Genomic DNA, 24,503 nt, shown 5'->3' on the forward strand with positions numbered 1-24,503 from the left:
ACATCTGTGTAGGATTATCTGTGAGCAGTATTTGAGCCAGTGCTGGCAGACATAGGTTCACTTGAATATAATTAATTATAGGTTTTCTTTTTTTTTTTTTTTTTTTTTTTTTTTTTTTTTTTTTTTTTTTTTTTTTTGTTCAGGCAAAAGGACTGAAGTAAAGGAGAATGGAGAAGCATTGTTTGCAGTAATAATCTAACACATGAGATAAGGCTCAAATTTGCCAAGATGGAATCCTAAAGTAAAAATCCATCAGTCCTATGCCCAAAGAAAATCATAATTGTTCTGAAACAAATAATGCTGGTTGAGAGCCAACTTTACTCTGATAAAAATAAATACTTATCTGATTTTGAAATTGAGTGGAGAGGAAATGGCTCACCTTATGGTAATGATTTAGCATTTTCATATGGGACTCTGGTAATTCCAAAATATGTCAAAGGAATGCTTTAGTGCTAGGGTATTGAGAAGTTTTAAAGGCAGCAAACAATGGGGTCATTTACTACCACTGTCTCATACCCCTTCTCCTTTTACAAATTTTATCTATAGACTTGTCCTGTGTACTATCAATAGACTTGTCCTATGTACTATCCATAGACTTATTCTGTGTAGTATCCATAAGCTTGTATTGTGTATCATCTGTAGTATTGTCCTGTATACTATCCATAGAATTGCACTGAGTACCATCCGAAGACTTGACTTACTTTTCTCAGTCTCTCTTAAAACTTCTTTCTGATTTGACTGACTACCTCTATATAGGAACACTCTTGGGTGAACTTTCACTTCTCAAAATTACATGAAATATTTTTAGATACTTTGTATCAACACAGAAGTCCTGTAATTCATGAAAAAAAAGAGAATTTTAATTTATAATAATGTCTTGAGATTTTTTTGATTCCCAGTGTTTAAATAAATAAATAAATAAATACTACTAAGATGAATTTCTGTCATCATGTAGAGAATAGAGATGCTTCTCATAGACATTTGTCTCTGATTTCTATGTTGCACCGCCTCTATGTTCTTTCTTCCCATGAGTATAACTTCAATCATCTAAAAATGACTTGATCTGAAGAGTATTTGTCATTTAAAACTGGGAAGGATAACAGTCTTGGAGACATACAAGAGTGTGGTTATCATAGACCAAAGATAAAAATGACCAGAGCATCAACAAGGGAGCTAGCTTCTTGACTAGTGTGGTTGTTAATGGACAGAGGCTCTTTCCTCAGCCAGGGAATTGCTTCTACTCCCTGTGGTTATGGGAAAAGGAAATGGAAGGAGACAACACTTTACTTGCAGACACATTACTAACCCTGCAGATGCAGCAAGAATTAGTAGCAGGAAAAAGGATGCTGAGAAGACATAAGATTCCTTTGACATAATGATGGCTGGGTTGTATGGACTAACCACTTGGGAAGTTGATAAATTCATTCTAGAATGGTGTCATCAATGGATAAAAAGAAAGGTTTCTTGACTCATGAGCACTTAAGAAGCATGCCTATTCATAGAACCCAATTCCTTACTGACAGTCTGTCAAATAAAAGATAATTCTGGGATCAGTTTGAGTTCAGATATTAATACTTGTAATCTTAATATGTATCTTGATATTTACCTGCAACTAACAAAACAACGGGGGACAAAATTTTCAGAATAACATAAGTCTTCTATATAATGCTTAGAGTAAGAAAAATGAGTGTTCTCTCTCTCTCTCTCTCTCTCTCTCTCTCTCTCTCTCTCTCTCTCTCTTGCTTCTGTTCCTTACCATCTCTCTGCCCAACCTCCTTCTCCCTCTCTCTTCATGTGCTCATGGCCACCCTCTAATACCTCTCCTCTCCTCTCCTCTCCTCTCCTCTCCTCTCCTCTCCTCTCCTCTCCTCTCCTCTCCTCTCCTCTCCTCTCCTCTCCTCTCCTCTCCTCTCCTCTCTCTCTTTTTTCTCTCTCTCTCCTCTCCTCTCCTCTCCTCTCCTCTCCTCTCCTCTCCTCTCTCTCTTTTTTCTCTCTCTCTCTTTCTCTGCCTTTCTCTTAACTCCCCTTCCCATTCTCTGAATAAACTCTATTCTATACTTTAAAAAATATTGTTTTCCAATCATTCTTTATTTAAAATTGGCAGATAAGCTTACATGTATTTATTGTGTATTGAGTTTATATTATGTTCAACTAAATATATCCAAAGGAATGATTACATCATTGAATTAATACATTAATTACCTGGCATAGTTATGTTTTTAAAAAATTTTTATAAAAGGTTTGGATTAACGTTCAAAATAATAGAATTTATTGCAACACTGTCACGCACATATTCCTCTCTCTTGTTTCTCCTCTTTCCACACATGTTCTCTTTCAGATAGTGCCTTTCTTTAATGGACACATACACACACAAACACACACACACACATACACGTATGCACACGCGCACACATGCAGGCACGTACATGCACATGCTTGCACACACACACATAAATAAACATATGTATTTATTATGTTGTATTTTTTCTAGCATTCTGTGTTTGCTTTCTTGATGACAGATATTCTGACTTAGGTAAGATGAAATCTCATAATAGTTTTGATTTCTATTTTATGATATCTAAGGAATTTGAACACTTTTCCACATTTATTAGTCATCTGTACTTATAAATATGGGTTCTTTGCACATTCATTTATTGTATGGTTTGTTTAGTTATGATCTTTATGGTGAACATTTACCACCTTTAAAGTCTTTAGAAAATGTTATCTGTAAGCATATTTGACATACTATACTGCAGAAATTTTTGATAATTTCTCATAAATCTTTACTAGTCAGATTGCTTCATAAGAACAGGAGTGATAGAATGAAATATATATATATATATATATATATATATATATATATATATATATATGTATTTATGTGCGTCTCTCTGTGTATGCCTGTTTGTTCATTTGCATGTGCATGTGGGAATGCGTGTGTGTGTGTGTGTGTGTGTGTGTGTGTGTGTGCTTTATTTGAATGTTTTACATGCTGTGTCCAGGTAGTCAAGTATAACTACAAGCAGAAGGTCCAAGAATCCATTAGTTGTTCAATTCACAAGGCTATATGTAACAGCTGGTCTTTGGTACATGCCAGTGTCCTGAAAAAGTAGGCTTTAGTGTTAGTGAAGGAGTAAATTTGCCTGTGAGAGTAATAGCAAACAGATAAAAAGCCACATTTTCCCCTGTCTTTCATAAAAACTACAGCAGAATGTGTGGCCCAGATTAAATGTATATGTTTTTCAATAATCAATTAAATGTATATATCTTCAACAATCTGGAGTAGAGGTAGTTCTTCCTACATCAAATGATTTAATTAAAAAAAAAAAACTGGAAAAAATCTAGATGTCCCTCAACTGAAATATGGATAAAGAAAATGTGGTTCATTTACACTAGAGAATACTACTCCGATATTACAAAACAAGAAGATCATGAATTTTCCAGGCAAATAGATGGAACTAGGAAATACCCTGAGTGAGGTAACCCAGACCCAAAGGACATGCATGGTATGTGCTCAATTATTAGCAGATATTGGACGTAAAGAACAGGATATACATACTACAATCCACAGACCAAAGAAGCCAAATAACAAGGAGGATGCAAGGGAGGTTGGTTGAATCTTTCTTACAAGAGGAAATAAATTATATATCGGAAGTGGGTTGAGGAAGAGAACTAAATGGGAAAATGGTTACAGAGGAGAATGTGTAAGTGGGCAGGGATTGGTGTATGGAGGGGGAGGGGGAGGGGGAGGGGGGAGGGGAGGGGGAGGGGAGGGGGAGGGGAAGGGGAGGGGAGGGGAAGGGGGGAGGGGGAGGAGAGAGGGACCAAGCAATGACTGGTCCAAGATTAAGACCCAGCTCCTGAGCAAGAACTAATTAATCCCTGACACTGTTAATGATACTCCATCATGCATGTAGATAGGAGTCAAGCATAATTGTTCTTTGAAAGGGTTTACCAATGAAAAAATTCAGCCAATGAAACAGATTCAGAGACCCACAGCCCAACATTAGATGGAGCTCAAGAGTCTTGTGAAAGAGTTGGGGAAAGGATTGAGAGACCCAGAAATGAACAGAGATTCAACAGGAGGACCAATAGCAACAACTAACAAGGACCCTTAGGGAGACCAACCAACGAACTAGCATGGGCTTTACCTAGGCCTCTCGCACATATATAACAGATGTGCAGTTTGGTCTTCAAGTAGGTCCTTCAACAACTGGAGCAAAGGCTGTATCTGACTGTTGTCTGCCTGTCGACTCTGTTTCCCTAACTGGGCTGCGTTGTACGGCAGGAAAGCATTCAGCTAGTCCTGCAGTGACTTGATGTGTTTGTGTGTATGTGTGTAGGGATATTAGGGGGTTACTCAAAGGAAAGAAGAGATAGGAGAAAGGGAGTGGGAACAGGGAGAGAATATTTGTGTGAGAGGGGCGTGTACTAGCTGATATTGGGATATAAAGTGAATAAATAAATAAATTAAAAAAAAAAGAAAAAATGCTTCACCGGTGACCCTAGTTATTTGACTTTTACCCAATCCCAGAAATAGTCAAGTTGAGAATCAAGAATAACCATCACAGCTATCTTCTTTGTAATAAAATCACATCTGTCAGACCTTCAACCTGTCTCTTAAAACTGTGATAACAGCTATCCTAAGAGAATCTCTGAGTGAAATTAATTTCTCTAAGAAATTACTATTTCAAGATTCCATATAAGACTTTCTCAATGTGAGTGGCACACTATAACGGAGATCCAGCATGCATTGCTACCACATTGCTATCATTTCATTAGAAAGGCATGAAGAAGTTAATTCCATTCTGGTACTTTGAATAATGTCATAAATAGGGCATAAAGATATTTCTTTGGTACATTTATTTATTTTATTTGTATGTGTTCCCAATACTAGGATTTGTGGATAATATAGCCCATATATTTTTATTTAATGAACCCCAATACTACTTTATTAGGAGCAGGTACCAACATACAATCAACGTTTATTTTCATTTATTTACATTGTTTTCCAGATTTGTTATTAATAGTTGTGATAATGGTCATCCTATAGGAATGAGGTGATATCTCATCATGGTTTTGATCTTCATTTCCCTGATACTTATTTATACTGAACATTCTTCATCAGGTGATAACTCATACGCCTTATTTTGACAATTTTGTGTTCTAGCTTTTATCCGGTTTTCTTGCTACTGTGTTTCTTGGTTTCTTATACAGAGAGCAGTTATCAAAGAGCTTGATTATAAGAATATGAAATACATGTTTGTATATTTGATATTATTGCTTATATTATACCTCAAATTTGTTTACTTATGAAAATAATCAAGTCCTTATGGAATACATATTTGGGGACTTTTCAGTGAGACATAATATGTAAAGAAGATAAAGACGGAATGAATAATTGAAAATTATGAATAAATAAAATGAAATCCAAAAGCAAGCCATATTAATGTAGGCTAAGTAAGAACTAGAAAAAGCTCCTTCTCAGAAGTATGTGGGTTTTTTTTGAATGTCTTTTTTTTTTCTCCCTTCACTATGACTATGGAATCTAGAGAATGTCTTAGCTTGGGAACAAAGGTATAATTAAAGGAATCAAGGACAAAAAAGCCAGCACTCTCCTCTTATATGTTAGGGGCAGATATGAAGCACGTGTGGTCAGGGTTACAAAAATATCTTTTACCAAGTGATAAGGGTATTTTCTTTCTTCCAGATACTTAAAATTCTTTACATAATGATGTATTCTTCCATTGGTGATATATAATAAATTTGTGTTCAGGAATTTATCAATGATTTTCTGTATTTTACAGAAATGACTTATTTAAATGTCACTGTCTAAGGAAAGGACCAAAACACTATCAGAAATAGGACCTTTATAATTTTATTGGACAAACTTTCCCTCTGGTAAGATAAAACAAGTTATTCTTCTAAGAAACTTTGGGACACTGAAATTATTTGCCTAATTCTGGAAGGAACAGAAATGCACTGAGAAAGGACTCCTCCTTGAGTGATTGCTTTTCTTTGCGCTGAGCAGTGGAGAGTATGCTGAGGTTCAGCTCTGGCTTTTTATCCTAATGAAATGATTGGTAATCAGCTGAACCACTGCCCAGGGAATACCACAATAATGGCAGGACTTTTCTCTATACTGAAAAGCCAGAAACAACCAATTGGCACTGTGCCAATAAAGATACGATTTTTCTAACTAAAATAGAATTTTCTATCAAAACAATGTTGGAAAATCTCCCTCTTCCATGGAAGCTGGTAGATGGCTTGAGTTTTTCCAAAGTTACTTAAAGTTTTAAAGTTTATCTTGTACCTATACCCACCATAAATTTCCTTTTCGTTTTTTTCTCTCTCAATTTCTCTTTCTTTGTTTGTTTCTTTTTTCTTTTTTCTTTCTTTCTTTCTTTTTCCTCTCCCTCTCCCTCTCTCTCTCTCTCTCTCTCTCTCTCTCTCTCTCTCTCTCTCTCTCTCTCCTTTTTCCTTTCCTTCTTTCTTTCTGTCTTTTTTGATATGGGGTATATTTCTGTTAAGATATTTGGTGCATCTCTGTCAGTCATCAGAGCTGGGATATTTAGCATATGTTTTCACAGTTACAAATATATTTGCTAAACATTTTTCCAGGTGTTTCTCTTCATATACACCTGGGGTTTTTTTTCTCTCCTTTGTGTGAAAGCCTCTATATCTATTCTTTGGTAGCCTGCTCAAAAGAAGCACAAAATATTTTCTACTTGATTAAAATTTTTTTTCCTTCAGATATATTTCCAGTGACAGATTACACAACCAGTCATCAAAAATCCCCCCACCTGCCCTGTTTAGTTTAAACTTTAGTAAACCAATGAGAGATGAAACAGAAAAACAAGACAAGAAAAACGATGTAGTAAGTGGAAGAGAGAAGGCTTGCCACTTCACCTACAGCATTCATATCACAGAGGGTATCTGGGTTTCAGTTATTGTTTAGCTCTGAGCAGCTATAAATTTCACTGTGTGAGTTTCAGGGTTGAAAGAACAAATCACAGCATATTAAACATTGCATAGGAAAATATTCACAGATCATGAGTTAGCATATAAAGAATCCTAACTGTATTAATGAAGTCAAGGAGGTTTTCTTGAATAAATTGATATCTGAGTTTGAAGATAAATAATAATATAAACAATAAAAGAGATAAAGAGCCTGACAGACTTCATTAATCTATAGCAAATGGTGAACTTGATGGATATGTGGTTTTGGATACATCATGTACATATTTCAATGATGATCACATTCTGCTGTTCATCTCCTGTTATCTAGTTCTCTCACTGTCTTTTTTGGGTGAAATTTTATCTCTTACAAAAGATGTCTCTCTTTATGAAAATATTTTTTTTTCTGCCACCTCTTTGTTAGCTCTCCATCTTTAAGTGTTATTTTTATTTCTTTTCAGAATATCTTATAGCATATCAGGAAAGAAAAATAATACTTATGCAAATAATTTTTATTGGCCCCTTATTTTTCTTGCACTTTACAATACCCAGTATAAACACTTAAAGCTTCTTTTACTATGACTGTGGGGTTCAGGAATTTGAACTTGGTCCCTAGGGATTGCTTATCTCTATTTTGTACAGTATTGGCTAAGCTCCCTCGTTTGGCAGCCATTAGGCAAGAGGGTAAAACAGAATTCACTTTGTCAGGTACTACAGGACAAGCTGCTGGCTGCGGTATTTCTATCTTCTTGACCTTTTTCCAGATTGACCACTCAAGCTACTTTGTCCAGAGTCACAGGCAAACAGATGAATGAGTGAAGCAGCCTCTATGTCTCTGGCATCTCCTGAAGTTCTTTCTATCACAGACCATTTGTTACATTAGTTCTGATGCTAACTTGGTTTGAGAAGGGATGATTCCACTTTTTAACATGAAGGACTTTATGTACACGTAGAAAATAAGAAGTTTGCAGCCACCTCTACTGAACTGTGTACCATTCTTTCTACAGTCCAAATTTCCCAGTGTCAGCCTTTAGTTGCTTGACTGCAGGAACATGTCTCATGTCTTTAATTGTATCTACATTGAGATAATATCAAGTAACTAAAACACATCTCTAATCCAGAATTTTTCAAGTGAGTTCTATCAGTATTATTTTGCATATATTTTTGTGTCCTAGGATCACAGTTATCCAGAGACAAAACACTTCATCAAGCTCATCTTCCTCTGTTTTCCTCCTCTCATGGTTATTCTGTTCTAGAAATGTTCTTACCTAAGGACTAATATGAAATTGGTTTGAGTTTTATAATCCTGTTTTGCTGTCAGATGGGAACAGTTTTACGAGGCCTCATTTACCAATTCTTGATCTTAGAGCTTGAGCCATTGGAGTTCTGTTTAGGGAATGATGTTCCCCTGTTCCAATGAGTATGAGGCTCAAATTTAAACTGAATCTGAATTCATAAATTAGGAGAAAAAAGAGTATTTCATAATTCAAAATTATATGTACAGTTTGACTGATAGCATTTGTCTAATTATGAACATTCAGTGCAACACTTTATATTTCATTTCTCATGGTTTTCAAAATATTACGTAGCCAAAAAATAGATACAACATGTCTCTTAAACAGATTGTGACATGAAAGTTAATTAAAAAAATAACACACTGATCTGTCAAAATTTAGAGAAGGAATCTTGCTGTTAATGTTTATAACTATATCAAATGGGCTAACACGGTTAATTCTAAGATTCCATTTATGAATGAGGGATGGCTATACCTTTATCATACAGTGCTTGCCTAGCATACATAAACATTGGATTCTATACTCAGTACACACACACACACACACACACACACACACGACAAGAAAAAACAAGAGAGTAATATGAAAAGAAGTCTATTAAATAATGTAAATTGACAGACTTCCCATGGACCAAATTATAAATTTTTATTGCATATTTTATTTATTTACATTTCAAATGTTACCCCTTTTCTGGTTTCTCCTCTACAAACCTCCTATCCTATCTCCCCTCCCCCTGCTTCTATGAGGATGCTCCAACACCCATCCACTCCAATATCATTGCCCTGGCATTCCCCTACACTGGAGCATCCAGCCTTCACAGGATCAAAGGCCTCTCCTCCCATTGATGCCTGACAAGTCCATCCTTTGCTACACATACAGCTGAAGCCACGTGTCCCTCCACGTGTACTTCTTGATTAGTGGTTTAGTCCTAGGAGCTCTGGGGATATGGCTATGAGTCTGTCTTTCTATGGTTTTGAAGGTATAGCTGGGTCTTCAGGTAGGTCTATTTTCAATTTTCAGAGGTACCACCATATTGATTTTCAGAGTGGTTGTACCAGTTTGCAATCCCACCAGCAATGGAGGAGTGTTCCTCTTTCACCACACCCTCCCCAGTGTTTTCTGTTGCTTGAGGTTTTGATCTTAGCCATTCTGATTGGTATAAGGTGAAATCTTGAGTTCATTTGATTTGTATTTCCCTGATGACTAAGGACTTTTTAAAAGTGCTTCTCAGTCATTTGAGATTCCTCTGTTGTAAATTCACTGGTTTTCTCTGTAACCCAATTTTTTAAATTGGGTTATGTGGGGTTTTGTTGGAGGTTAGCTTCTTTAGTATATATATATATATATATATATATATATATATATATATTTATATTTATATTTATATTTAGTATATATATTTAGTTATATATTTAGTATATATTAATATATATATATATATATATATATATATATATATATGCCCTGTATCAGATGTGGGGTTAGTGAAGATTATTTTCCCAATCTGTAGGTTGCCAATTTGTCCTATTGACTGTTTCCTTTGCCTTACAGAATCTATTCAACTATTACGAACCAGGAAATCATGATTTTGCAGACAAATGGATAGAACTGGAAAATATCATTCTGAGTGAGGCATCCCAGTACAAACAGACATGCATCATATGTACTCAATAATAAGCAGATATTAGACAAAATGTGCAGAATATCTAGGAAGAAAACCCACAGAAGTTAAGAAATTTAAGAAGCAGAAAGGTCAAGTGAGGAGGCTTCAATCTCACTTAGAAGGGAGAAGAAAATAATCACTGGAGGCAGAAGGAGGGAGGGATTTGGGTGGAGACAGGGGGAGGGCAACAGAAAAACAGGAGCAGGTATTGGTGGGGGCCAGGAGAGAAGCCCAGAGGACAGCAGATTGAATCAAAATATGCAAATTGAATTGAAATAAGGTGGGATGTGGGGAGATCTTCTAGAAAGTACCAGAGACTAGAGAGGTGTGAGACTGCCAGGACTCAATGGGAGTGACTTTAGATGTAATGCCCAATATTGCAGAGAGAAACTCAAGGAGTCCACCTCCAGTAGATAGACAGGGCCTCCAATAGAGGGCTGGAGTTACTAACCCACAGTCTAAATTTTTAACCCAGAACTAACTGTTCCTGTCTAAAAGAACTGTAGGGACAAAAATAGAGAAGAGATTGAGAGAAGGGCGGCCCAGTGGCTGGCCCAACTGGGGATTCATCTCATAGAGAGACACCAAGGCTTGGCACTTTTACTGATGCTATGGTGTGGTTACAGACAGGAGCCTAGCATGGCTGTCCTCTGAGAGGCCCTCCAGCAGCTGACTGAGACAGACACAGATACTTAAACCCAACCATTTGACTGAAGTTGAGGACCCCTATGGTTGGATTAGGGGAGGAATTTAAGAAGCAGAAGAGGAGGCAACCCCATAGGAAGACCAGGAGTCCCAACCAGCCAGAAACCCTGGGAGCACCCAGACACTGGCCACCAACCAGAAAGCATACAGGAGCTGCTCAGAGGTCACTGACATGTGTATAGCAGAGGACTGCCTGGTCTGGCCTCAGGGAGAGAAGATATGCCTAATCCTGAGGCCCCAGGGGTGGGGGCTGGTTGTGGATGAGCATCCTCATGGAGACAGGGGGGAGGAGGAATGAGTTGAGAAACTGTGGGAGAGGGACAAGGAGGACATTAATGGCTGGATTGTAAATAAATAAAATAATAATAAATAAAATAAGGAGTTTATAAAAGCTAGGAAGTAATGTTACATGCTTTTAATCCCAGCAATCTGGATGTAGAGGCAGGGTGATTTCTGAGTTCTAGACCAACCTAATCTACATAGTGAGTTATAGGACAGCCAGAGCTTCACGAAGAATCTCTGTCTCAAAAGAAAGGAAGAAACAAGAAAGAAAGAAAGAAAGAAAGAAAGAAAGAAAGAAAGAAAGAAAGAAAGAAAGAGGAAGAGAAAGAGAGAGGGATGGATGGAAGAAAGGAAAAAAGAAAAAAGAGATGAAAGAGAAACAAAAAGGAAATGAAGAAAGATTATACACTGATATATATCCCTTTTGCCTTTTCAAATATTCATTTGAATTATAATTGTTCTACTTCGGAAGTTAAATCTCCTGGTTTTTTTTTTTTCTTTTTTTTTTCAAAGGACATGTGTTCTACTCTCTACTTCTCTTGATCCCCTTATCTCCCTACTTCTAAGATTACTTTCTATGATCACGATCATGGTAGGTGGATCAATATTCCTCAACATAAAGACAGACATATATTAAAGGAGGAAGTTTCAAATAAAGAATCGTTGTTTATCAAATTTGCTGGTGGGCTCTCTTTGGGGAAATTTTCTTGATCAGCCTCTGGTGTGGGAAGGCTCATCTACTGTGAATATTGCCACTTCTTTCCAGGTGATTCTGGGTAGTATAAGAAGGCAGATAGAGCAAGCAAGTAAGCAGCATTCTTTCATGCCTTCTGTTCCAGTTCTGGACTGATGGTTTCTGATCCGAGTTCATGTCTTGACTTCTTCGATGCACTATATCCTGGCCAGATAATTACTTTCCTCCCTAAATTGCTTTTGGTCGTGGTTTTTATCACAAAAAAAAAAAAAAAAAAAAAAAAAAAAAAAAGAAAGAAAGAAAGAAAAGAAACCAGAGTAGGACATTTGGCTTCTGTGGTTCCTTCAGGATATATACTCAAACATGAATATGTGAAGTTAGGGTCCACAAATAAGAAATAACATGTATCTTTCCCATCTTGCAAGATGGTAGGTGAAAAAGCCCAGAAGTCTGATTCAAAGGTCAAGAAACCTGCATTGAAGAAGGCTGGTGGTGCTGCTGCTGCCGCTGGTGACCCAGCCACTGGTACAGCCAAAAAGGGTGACCTTCAAGCTCAAAAGCCCAGGAACAGGCAAGCCCCATTGCAGCCAAAACCATGTCCTGGTCAGAGGAACCAGCAGGACTTCTAATCCCTATGTATTTCAGAATGGCCTTGTACAAAAGGAAATATTCAAATACTCAACTGCGAAGTCCAAGGTTGAAAAAAAGAACCAAAAGGTCCATGCTACTGTCACAAAAACAGTTGGTGAAGACAATAATCATGATACTCGGGTAGAGAATCTTCAAAAAATGCCTAGGTGCAATCTTACTGAAGATGTGCCTCAAAAACTGCTGAGCCACGGGAAAAATCCCTTCAGTCAGCACATGAGAAGGCTTACCTCCAGCATTACTCCTGGGACTGTCCTGACCATCCTCACTGGGTGCCACAGGGAAAAGGGTTGTCCTGAAGCAGCTGGGCAGTGGCTTGCTACTTGTTTCTGGATGTCTTGCCCTCAACCGAGTTTGTCTGTGCAGAACATATCAGAAGTTTGTCATCACCACTTCTACAAAAGTTGCTATCAGCCAGGAAAATCCCCAAACATCTGACTGTCACTTACTTCAAGAAGAAGCAACTGTGACATCTCAGGTACCAGGAGATAGAGATCTACCACACAGAGGAGAAATACGAGATTACAGATCAGAAATACGAGAAATATGAGATTACAAAACTGATCAGAAAACTGTGGACTTGCAGATTTTGCCAAACATCAAAACTGTTCCTCAGCTCCAGGGCTACCTATGATCCCAGTTCTTCCTGAAAAAATGGGATATAATCTCATAAACAGGTGTTCTAAATTGCTAACCACCTAATTAAAGAGTTTCATATGCTAAAAACAAAGCACATGACTACAGTTCCCTAATATGCAATATATATATATATATATCTCCACCCACTTATCAATAATTTCTCTCCAGTACTGTAATTATTAGCATTTGTTTCCTAAAATGTGATGAGAGAATATTGCTTCTCTCCAGTACTGTAATTATTAGCATTTGTTTCCTAAAATGTGATTAGAGAACATTGCTTCTATCTCTCAGAGACAGTGCAAAATTCTTGTGAGTATTATGCAAACAATAGGTGAAGGGACAGGTAACTTAGAGCAGGAATCATCAGTTAAATAATCTATAGGCTTTAATTGCTTTACAAGTGTCAAAGTACAAGTTGCAGCATTAGATATTTCCTATACTTCTCATTAGTTTCTCCAAATTACTGAGATTAATTTTTTAATGGAAACCAGCATATATCATTGGACCATTACTGATTTACTGTATAATTACATTCAGCTGTTCACTTAAATTTCTTAGGTCCAACATAATATGAAAATGATAGGTAGCATATCTGGAGTTTAAAGGTCCCTCAGTTCTACGTAATATAAATGAAATACTGTAAGTAGAAACTTTGAAACATTATCCCTACTAAAAATTTGAGTCTAAGATTTTACATTATCTGTGTAAAATTAGACTTCCATCATTTTAAGGATTTATGTGTGTTCTAAAATCAAAAGATACATTTATCAGAAATAAACTGTTACAGTGGTAGTTAAGGCCTCTTGAGAAAAGCTCTGGTTAAGAGAATAGGATATCTCGCCTGTGTAAAGACTTAACATTCCAGTTGGGTCAAGTTAATCACTTGGCTAAATGATTGCTCCTTGAAAAACATGGTCACTTTAAGCCATGGAAAAGAGACAGTGAGAATAATTAATTCTTTAATGGGATTCTGTACTTTCCCTTCCCAGAATCCCCACCCCCAGTAGAGTTGCTTACAGGTCAAAGCCATACAGTTTGCAAGTCTGACAGTTTTCTGAATTATGTGGTAAAGTGTATTCTCTCCTTTGTTTCTTGTTTCTTTTAATGAGCATGCTTTCCCTAACACCTTGAGTTTCCAATATCGTGGTCTTTCTTACTCTTTTTCTGAAGCCTCCCTTCCTGGAATGTGACCAGATGTCTGCCATATGCCTGACCCTCCTGCTAACTAATATAACTAATATTCACACATGAAGAGATGTTTTATAATAGATAGCCTTTAATCAATGAGATAGCCTTTAATCCTTCACTCCCTGCTTTCAGCTTGCCAAGTGTGGCTTACCAACCATGAGAGGGGTAGTCTTTTAAATGCTAAGATCATTTTCTTAAAGCTTCTATTTGAGTCTGCCAATAAACTCTTTTATTAATGAAACTACAACCTCCCCCTAAAAGATCTCTAGTAATTTGTAACAAAGATGACTATCAACTGCATCACAAACAGTGACATGAGACAATCTCTAATATTAACTCTGCTTCCTGGGGTTCTGGATCCAAGCAGCCATGCAAAGCTCAAAAACCGTTTTGATCCCCAGCAGAAGTATGTAAGTTTATAATCTTTCTTGTCCCAAACTTCCCGGAATATTCATTCAGTTGCATGTGGTTATAGGAGGAAGAAGATCCTAGAACTCAACCCAAATAATTTTTCTTCTTAAAGTAGCCACTGTTGTTAGGGGCAGAGCAAAGAATAGTAGAACTTAGCACTGACTTTAAATTTTGAACAAACTCTGATTTGAATGCTTTTCAGTACTTCCAGTTGAAACAACATCCCGTGTTAGTGGCAAGATCATCTTTTCTGACACCAGCTTTGCTTTTAAGAATTCCTCGACTGAGGAATTATAGTTATGTTGTGTTCTGGTTGTGGCTCACAGATTTGTTAGACCTGGAAGATCTGGATTTGATATACAGTGATTATATGGGACTCATGTATTTAGCTTAATCTTGAGTAGCCCCATTACCAACGTCTTTTAAATTCCCATTGTTTCAATATAATGCCTTAGAGAATTTTTGTACGAATTCATCTGGATTCTTTCAAGGTGTTCTACACTATTAATGGATTGTTTTCATTACAAAGTTCAACCAGGGCACTAAGAGCTCAAACTGCAGTGTCTCGGGGATAGTTTCTAAGGTCTTCTCATAGAAGACAAAATACACTGAAGGGTACCTTACAGGAATTTAGGCTGAAAATCTGATAGGAGGATAGATAAGTATCTATAACCTTACTCTTCCCTTAATTCTGATAGTTTATTTCATCTCTGGACACAGTGTCCAATTATTTTCCTTTCTTTTGTCTCCATATATCTTTGTTGACCAAAAGGTGATGGAAATGGTCACTAAATGCAAAGACAATTTATTTTAGCAGTTATTGGGCACAAAAGATCTTCGAGGAGGTGCCTCTATTCCTTTTTTCCAAGAAAATTAGCAACAAGGAAAGCATGATTTGGGCTGTAAGATTTCACTTCCCAGTGCAAGACCAGAAACTTTCTCACTCTAATTTTAAGACAGAAGAATGAAAGACTTTCTGTTATTCATTGATCGTGAATCAACTCCCTCTACTCCTGTTAGTTTGAACTGAAATTTCAATCCTTTCTAATATTTCCTTCTACAGAATGATCATGCTTCAGTCTGAATCACACTGATATCACTTAAACACTCAGAAGAAGTAAATAGTTTGAGTAATACCATAAAACTAAGTAAAGCTGCTTTTCTTGTATGTGTATTTAGTGAAAAAATAGATGATAGATAGATAGATAGATAGATAGATAGATAGATAGATAGATGATAGATAGATAATTAAACCTTTGAGCAAGCTACAGAATATCCATGTTAACACTAATTCCATACATTCACATTCCCAGGTATGGTATGAAAGGTTTCAAATATAACTAATATTCACACATGAAGAGATGTTTTATAATAGACTGGACAGTAAATGGCAAATCAAACAAATAAATGAGATCAAAGCAATAGTAGCAAAGTATACCTATTGACTCCAAATGGAAATACTCTTTCTACCTAATAAGGACATTTGCTAAGCTAGCATCCTTTAACTAATAGTCCAGAGATGAAGCAGTCGGTAGCTGAGCTCATACATGGGGAAATGTAAGCAAATCATGGAGAACTGCTTTTTAACAGTTCTATCCAAAGTATATATTCATTCTCTCTCTCTCTCTCTCTCTCTCTCTCTCTCTCTCTCTCTCTCTCTCTCTCTCTCTCTCTCTCTCTCTCAATCTCCATCTCTCTCTCTGTCTCATAGAAGAAATCCTAAAGTGTTTTAAAGTGGCTTACAATTTTTCTTTTAGTATTGCTTTACTTTGTATATCTACATGAATGTGAATGCATGTTCACATATATGGATGCCTATGAGTGGGCACCTAGATCAACAAATTAAAAAGTATTCTTTTTCAGGTTAAAATACAAATATCTCTTTGTCTTAGCTGTCTCTTTGTCTTAGCTACATTTAAAAACCTTGGCTGATCTCTGTCTCTTCTAGACTGGTTAGCTAATCTCTATTTGTTTCAGTGGTTTTCTTGATATCTGCTCCTTCCAGGCTTCTAGGCATATTTGAGGGTCTTACAGAGCCAAACATTGGTTTTCATGCTTTTGTGCTTCATTATGTCATTGTCCAACTCACTAGTTTAAAGACAACTCTGTGACAATAATTTAATGGTCTAGCAATATATTTATTTAGTGTGAATGTCAGAATGTTTTTAATGTTGATAGAAAAAATGGACTTTCTATATAGATATCGATAGGATATGAAAACCAAAATACTCTGCCCATCCTAGTAAAATGGGCATGATGGACCACTATGGACACTAAAATGAGATAAGATTGATGGTTGGCCACATCGAAAGTCACAGAGGTAGACATTAGGTGTACCTAACCCGTATCAAATTGAGTAATTGTGCTGGCATAAAAAAGTTTGGAGAATATTTGAAAAAAACAATTTAAGCTATACTTATAAATTAAAAGAAATCTGGTCAGTTTGGATGACGGAGGAGGTACAAAAGGAAAGATATCCCACTTCACTGAACAAAAGGTTCTTCTCAGACTATTTTAGACTAAGGGATTTTAGAGACTAAAGATTTAAGATACATATAAAAGAATGGATTGTAATAGCTGAGATAGTAAGGATGAATAAGGATATCAATTGAATCCTGCTCAGTATGAGAAAAATCTGGCAGTATTTCAAAGGTAATGATGGTGAAAACTATACGTGAAAGAAGAAAGAAGTCTGAGGATTTTCAGTCCAGGAATATTTAATTCATGTGAAAATGAAGGTCTCTGGTACAGCCAGCTATTTCACAGGACATAAAAATCTGCCATGGTAGGAAGAAACAGATCAACCTTCATATTATTGGTGTGAAGATGTGTGCTGGGCAAGATTAGCAAGTGCCTAATATTGTATTATTCCTTATCATGCCATAAATACTCATGACGTCATGCCACAGAAGAAACAGTACCAAAAGAGAGAAAAAATTCTAGCACCAATGAGCTTAGGTGGTAATGCCATATGCGAAAAGAACAAAATACACTTGAGTTTAATCTGTATTTGAAACTCACGGCTATACAAAGGGAAGGGAGATATATACTACCACCAAGTCCTATTTTTAGCTGATCTACTCATGGTGTAAATATAGTGATTGTGTAAATATTAGCATGTAATTTTCTTTACTGTCTAGTTTTGTTCTCACTTTGTAAAAAAAATGAATACAGGCAATATGGAGAGATAGTAAGTTCAGATTCATTATTTTCTCAAGCATAAATGTTTATGAACACTCTCACACAGGGTTTACATAGCACGGACATCTTCTTTTTGCTGTCGCTGTCTGCATCTGCTTTGAAACAGAGAACGAAGGGGTCCCAATGCAGACATAACACACCAATACTTGTTCTTTCCTATAATGTATTTCACATCTCAAATAAAACCTTATGATGAAGTCCATTTTCTTTGGCCCTGGCATCTCAGAAGCCATCTACTGTAGTTGCTTGAAATCTTGCTTCATGTGCAATCCACCGTATAACAACATTGGTTTGATTTTGTATTGTAGAGTTATGCATTTGTGTATGGAGGGCATCTGAGGTTCCTTGCTTTATACTGGCCTAGTACATTGTAAAGCAGATCTTTTGTTCTGAGTTTTGACTTTCAGGTCTCCCTCCCCAGTAATCTTTCATAGCTTTGAACATGATTGAATTGATTTTGAATGTTAAGCGTGTTGATCTAGCGTGATCATGTTGGTGTCATTACTAGGGAAATATACGAGATGTATCATAAAAGTTACTTTTATTAGACAAACATAGTTGTCATCTAGAAGGCTTACTGCTGCTGAATGAACTTGCTCTCTCTAGTTCTCTCTAAAGTCCAGCTGGCTGGTTTAACTGAGCTTTTCTGGCTCAAACTTCTCTCCAAGCTGACTGGCTTCTCTTGGCTTCTCTCTCAATTGCTTGTCTTGTTCCCAAACTAACTCTGGCAATGTGTTCTAATATTCTGGATCATTCTCATACTCTGGCTCATTCTGTCTTCACCTGTGTCTTTTTATCTTGTTCTCTCTGCAACCTGTTTATGCAAAGCTGTCCCAGTAAAACTGCCACAAACATCACACCTTTTCCTCCCTGCTTTGCTATTAAGTAACCTCTCTTTCCTGGGAGTGCTCCTGAAAATTGGGCATCTCTGACTCATTCTGTTAAATCTTCCTCTGATTCATCACTTTGTCTATGGCTGCTTCCCTCTATAAATTAACCTTAATTTCATTGTGTTAGCTTAAAGGTATGTACAGAAGGCCTGCCTGTATTCCATCCAGAGTGATTAAAGAAATGTGTTAAGTCTGAATTTCAATAGGATCACGTAGATCTAGAAGGTCTTTGGATGTGATCCATGCCAAACCAGTTGTGATGCTAGACTAAAATTCCTCTAGATCTTCCATTGTGACATAAATAGTAATAGAATTTTTCTTTATATATAGTAAAAGAAGGCTTCTTTTTATAAGCTAGGCAAGAAGTAAACATTTATATACAATTTGTTATAATTCTTTTCTTGTAAAGCACAATTCAATCTTAATTTCTTTATATATACATATATTTTTAATTAAAATACAGTTATAGCACCTTCACCCTTTTCTTCCTTCCAGGACCTCTCAAGTCACTTGCTCAAAGATTTGATTAGTTGAGTTCCCATTCTCATTAACATATATACTGAGATTGTTATTGTTCTGGTTTCGTTTATGCAAGCCATTAAAGGAGAGACTGTTTCACAGCAGATTCTTTATATTTTTCTTACATTTTTCCTACCACCTCTTTAATCATATGCCCGAGTGACTGATGCTGTGATGTAGATATGTCCATTCTAGCTTGGCACCTCAAAACCTATTTATTTCTGAATTGTGTTAAGGTGTTATTCTTTTTCTTTTATGGTCTTCATTTTGAAAAAAAAAAAAAAAAACGAAACATATTTGATGAGGGGTGGTATCTATATTGACCTGTGGGAATAAAGAGAAGATTTAGAATATACTAAGGAATTGTGTTTGTCTAGCAAAGTGGTAACATTGGTTTTCATCTAACATTCATGACATCACTAAATCAAGAATGCTTGCCAGGTTTCCAGTACTAGCAATAATTTTCCTTCAGTTGAGAGAGGCATAAGGACTGTTAGCCATCAGGTACCTTCATTGTCAGCCTGAGGGACCCAACTACAACAGGACTCTTCATTATTAGTTGCTGAGAGTGACACATTCTAACATCACCTTGTTTTTCATGTCTTCCTCCTACACATAAGGCACATCTCTGATAAAGGCCCAGTTCCTCCTCTCCTCTCCCCCCTTTTCTTTCTTCTACCCAGAGACCACCTCTCTATCCCCTCCTCCTTCTTTGAATAAACCTCCCATGTGAGAACTGTCAAATGGTGTGACTTTATGGATCCCACTGCTTAGATCCATCATTTGCTGTCATGACTAGGATGGCTGCCCTGTTGTTTTTGCACCCCACTGTGAGGTGAAGCCACAGACCAGGACCTTACCCTCAGTCCACCTGACACACAGGCTTGCTTTCCTGTCACTGGAATGCTGGACTGTTGCATCTACCATCTGCTAATTTCTGATTTTTTTCCCTTACTGTTTGGTATAAATACTTCCTTGGATCTGAGGGAGTAACCATTGAGTATCAGGCATCTCTCTGATGTCCTCAGGGGTGAAGGAATCCTTAGCCACAGTTATGGCTATAACTGGCCCTTCTCACCCCCTCACCATAGACATCTTCCCTTGAGTGAGGCTTTTCACTCTTCTCCAGTCATGATTTTTTTTCCCATCAACCTCCTGGTACTGGGTGACCCATGTCTGCTCAGGAGCTCTGCCTTACTTGGTCTTTCTGCTGTGGTCCCTGACTGGCCTCATAATGACCTGAGCAGCCAGATTATAGCAACTAATTCTAGTCCTACCTGTGTCCTTTCAATGCCTTGGGCCCAGGCCAGTGATTCTTCTCCTTACCCACGGGAACTGTGTCATCATTCCTACCCCCAGACTCCCCACTCGGATGCCTCTTGGAGAGCCTCAGACCCCTACACCTGGTGCCTCTTTAAAGGCTTCTAAACTCATACACCTTTGCAGTTAGACTTGTCCCCAATACCTATTAGAAAATGACTCTAAATGGCCACCTAATGATACTTTTGATCCCACTATTACAAGAAGTCCTTACAATTATTAGAAAGAGGTCCCCTATGTTCAGTATCAGGCTTTCTCTTATCTTCACTCCAAACCTTGTCTTTTTTTTTTCCTATCAGCTCCTTCAAGCTATGAAATCTCAACCAGAGAAAACCTCCACTCCCCTGATCGAGCTAAAAAGCTGCTTCCTTATTATCTTCAACATACAGCTCTCCTTCCCTGGCTTCTTCAGCTTCCTTGCCTTCCTCTCCAGCTACAGGCTACTCCAACCCTACCATGCTAGCATGATACCTACTTTCACCAAATCAACAGTTTTTAATGCCCCCACTACACACTCTTGTTCCAAAGCTAAAACATTGCCTTCTTCTGCCACCCAGGTTAACACAACCTCTTCAGTTCTTCCTTTGTAGGAGGGTGCTGGGTTAGGGTCTGGTGAGGATCCATATTCCCTTTTCATTAAGTGAATTTTCTTAAATAGAAAAAAAGTCTGTGGTCCTATATCTCTAAAGCCTCCACCTTTATTAAAGAATTTTAGTATATTATTCAGTCTTATAGTCTTCCTATCACTTTCACGTGTGTGTGTGTGTGTGTGTGTGTGTGTGTGTGTGTGTGTGTGTGTGTGTGTGTAATGTGATTCTTACTAACAACCTACTTCCTGAGGCGTACAAGAGTCTGGGAACAGGCTAAAGCACATGTAGATGAAATACATTAGACCAATGCAGCACATGTGTCCGGTCTGAAGCAGTGCCCAAGCAGGATCGTCTATGGAATTATAATTTCCAAAGTGGCATTTTAGTTACAGATCAGATTATAGCTTGCCTCCTCACAGGTATCCATAATGATGCCCTTAAACCAGTAAATTATGAGAGAATCCTGAGGTCATATAGGACAAACATAAATATAAATACCAATCTAGGACAAACATGAAAGCCCATCTCATTTTTTAGAGCACCTTACAAAGGCCCTTCTACAGTATATTAATCTAGACCCTGAAAGCCCAGAGGGTAAACAGCTCCTGATTACCTGTTTCCCAACATTAAAGCCAAACTTAAGTGCTTGAATAGAGGACACTTTAAGATGTACCATGGGAGAGATAAAAAAAAAAAAAAAAAAAAAAAAAAAAAAAGCCTGCAAGCAAAACCACAAAATGCTGGACAAGGCTGCTCTGGCAAGTTGAGTGACTTCCTGGGCCCCCTTGTTTTCTAAGTCCAGAGAACCACCAGGTACCTGCTTCAAATGTGGTCAGGACTATCACTAGGCCTGAACCTGCCCTAATCCTTGCAAGCCACCTGGGCCATGACCAAAGTGTCATCAAGAGGGACATTAGGCTGCTGATTTGCCCTCATGTTCCCCATCAATTAGGGACACTCCCAGACTTACCTCCTACTGATCTCCGAGGGCTGGCACGAGATGACTGAAAGGGTCCAAGTTCTGTTGGTGAGGTAACTGACAACTCTAACATGGAGCCAGTGGTAGTCATCACAAAATCAGAATGACTCATCTCCTTCCTTCTGAACACTGGGGCCACTTACTAGGCCCTGGTGGGGTTTTGGGAACCTACCTCTCTTCGTTTCCCTATTGTCAGGGTAGAGGACAGTTTTACCAACCTGGACTCAATTGCATTTTCAGGGGTGTTCCACTTACTCATTCTTTTCTGGTTGTGCCAACTTGTCCCATCCCCTTATTACGAAGGGATCTTCTAGCCAAAGCGGGAATCTCTTACTTACACCTCCCAGATCTAACCCATACTTTCACCCTATATGTAATAGAAAAAGAGGGATATGCCCTCAGAGGCCTAGGTAAACAACTGGTACCCTTTTTTGCACCCATAGCATATTTGTCAAAGAAATTAGATCTGAACATGCAGGAATGGACACCCTGCATGTGTGCTTTAGCAGCTGCTGAACCCTTATTCAAGAACCCCTCTAAAAACCTAACCTTTGGGTTACCTTCCATGTCTCACAACCTGTCCCAGCTCTTAAAGTATAAACGTTTACAGAATCTATATCTCTCCAGGGTCCTTTCTCTCCAGGTAGCATTAGTAGAAGACTTACTTTCCAATTGTGCCCACCCATCAAATTCTGTCCTATCTACCCTAGCTCTTTCATCCTAATAGCCAGGCTAGAGGTTCTTTCTCAGAAACTGACTGGCAACTTGTCTTTACCCACATGCCCACAGTCAACCATTCCAGGTACCTTTTGGTCTTGGTGTATGTTCTCTAGGTGGTTGTAGCCATTCCTTACCACTAACAGGCCTCAGGAAAAATAAAACAGACTAATTGATTTATAAATAATGCCCTTGTCAAACTATTACCTGACTTCACCTAGATTGGATAAGCTCCGGTCACTGGCTCTTTTCAGGCTACAGACTTTCCCCAGCTGACCTCTTTTCATCTCACACTTTGAGCTCCTATATGGGTGACTGGTTCTGATTTCCAGTCATTCACCCAAACCTTCAACTCTACTCAGTGACGTACTCACTCATCTACTCTGTCATCACTGTTTTCTCCTGTGGAAATTTACTGACCACTGTCTACACCCTAACTCCTGTCCACTCCCTATAAATTTGGAAATTAGGTTCTTCTTTCCCCTCTGGAACACCATCCCTCACTCTTTTCTCCTAAATTGCAGAAACCCCTCCAAGGTAATTCTTGTGACTCCCACAGTTGCTAAGCTTGGGGGACTCCTTCATTCATAGATTTGCTTTTATCACCTTAAGCTTTTTATCCCTTTACTTCAAAATAACCTCCCTTCTTACACATCAACCCCAGAAGATTTCTACTCCCCTTAAACTTCAGAAAACACTAAGACCAACAACACTGTCCCCAGTTCCAGAACAATGAAACTTCACTCTGGCAGTCATGTTCAACCCTCCTGGGTTGGAGGGTTGGATACGGTCTCTTCTTCTCTTCTCTTCTCTTCTCTTCTCTTCTCTTCTCTTCTCTTCTCTTCTCTTCTCTCTCTCTCTCTCTCTCTCTCAATATGTCTCTCTCTCACTCGATCTCTTAATCTCTCTCTCTCTCTCAATATGTCTCTCTCTTACTCGAGAGTGTCTAATATCTATCTATCTATCTATCTATCTATCTATCTATCTATCTCTATCTATCTATCTATCTATCTATCTATCTATCTATCTATCTCCATCTATCTCTTCTCTATCTTCATTGTTCTGATCCAGGACAAAACTTACATATGGAGAATCCAAGTTCAAGAAACCCTCATTTATAACAATCTATCAGAATAAATTGGAAAATTGCTCTATAGCCATATGCCAAGAACCAGTCATAATTTCCATCACCCTATATACACTGTTCCATTAGAATACAGTAAACTTTTGTTTGCTTCCTTGTTGACCATAAAGAAAGTTACTGTGAAGAATAGCCATACAGTGCAAGACTTTCTTCTTCCATATCTGAGGCCAATGGAATCCAGGATGGGAAACAGGCATTGTTGGTAAACTCTACTGCCACTTCAAACTGGGCTATCAATAAGCATGATTAGTATCCAGGGACAATAAGTCCCAATTACCCATGCTCTGGACATTGGGAAAGTAGAAAAGGTAATTAAGCTTTTCTGCAAGGTCATTGCCTCTTTGATACCTCCTCTCCTACATAACACAAACCCGTCATTTTATTTCCTACTTCAGACTCTGAACTTGGCTTAATGTCAACCAACCTGGCTAGTTCAGAGATTGCTGGCTGTGTGTCCCTCCTGGGACCAGCTCACAACTGCCACTTACAGCTTCCCCAGTGACCCTGTCAAATAGCTTATTTCGCATTTCACTAGCTGCCCTGACACAGGTGTTGCCAAGATTCCCTACCATTTCAATGTCACTCTCTTTGGCATAGCAAACTGTTTCAAGTCATCTGGGACCTGTTCTGTTGGGTATCTAAGTTTTTTAGCCTGGAACAG

At 37.9% G+C, this 24,503-nt stretch overlaps 1 pseudogene; it reads left to right on the forward strand.

Annotated features, from left to right (window-relative positions):
* Positions 1 to 12,021: 12,021 nt before the first annotated feature.
* On the forward strand, positions 12,022 to 12,930 carry LOC143438369 (large ribosomal subunit protein eL6 pseudogene; annotated as a pseudogene).
* Positions 12,931 to 24,503: the final 11,573 nt, after the last annotated feature.

The sequence above is a fragment of the Arvicanthis niloticus genome, chromosome 25, assembly GCF_011762505.2.
Source record: "Arvicanthis niloticus isolate mArvNil1 chromosome 25, mArvNil1.pat.X, whole genome shotgun sequence".
Classification (NCBI taxonomy): domain Eukaryota; kingdom Metazoa; phylum Chordata; class Mammalia; order Rodentia; family Muridae; genus Arvicanthis; species Arvicanthis niloticus.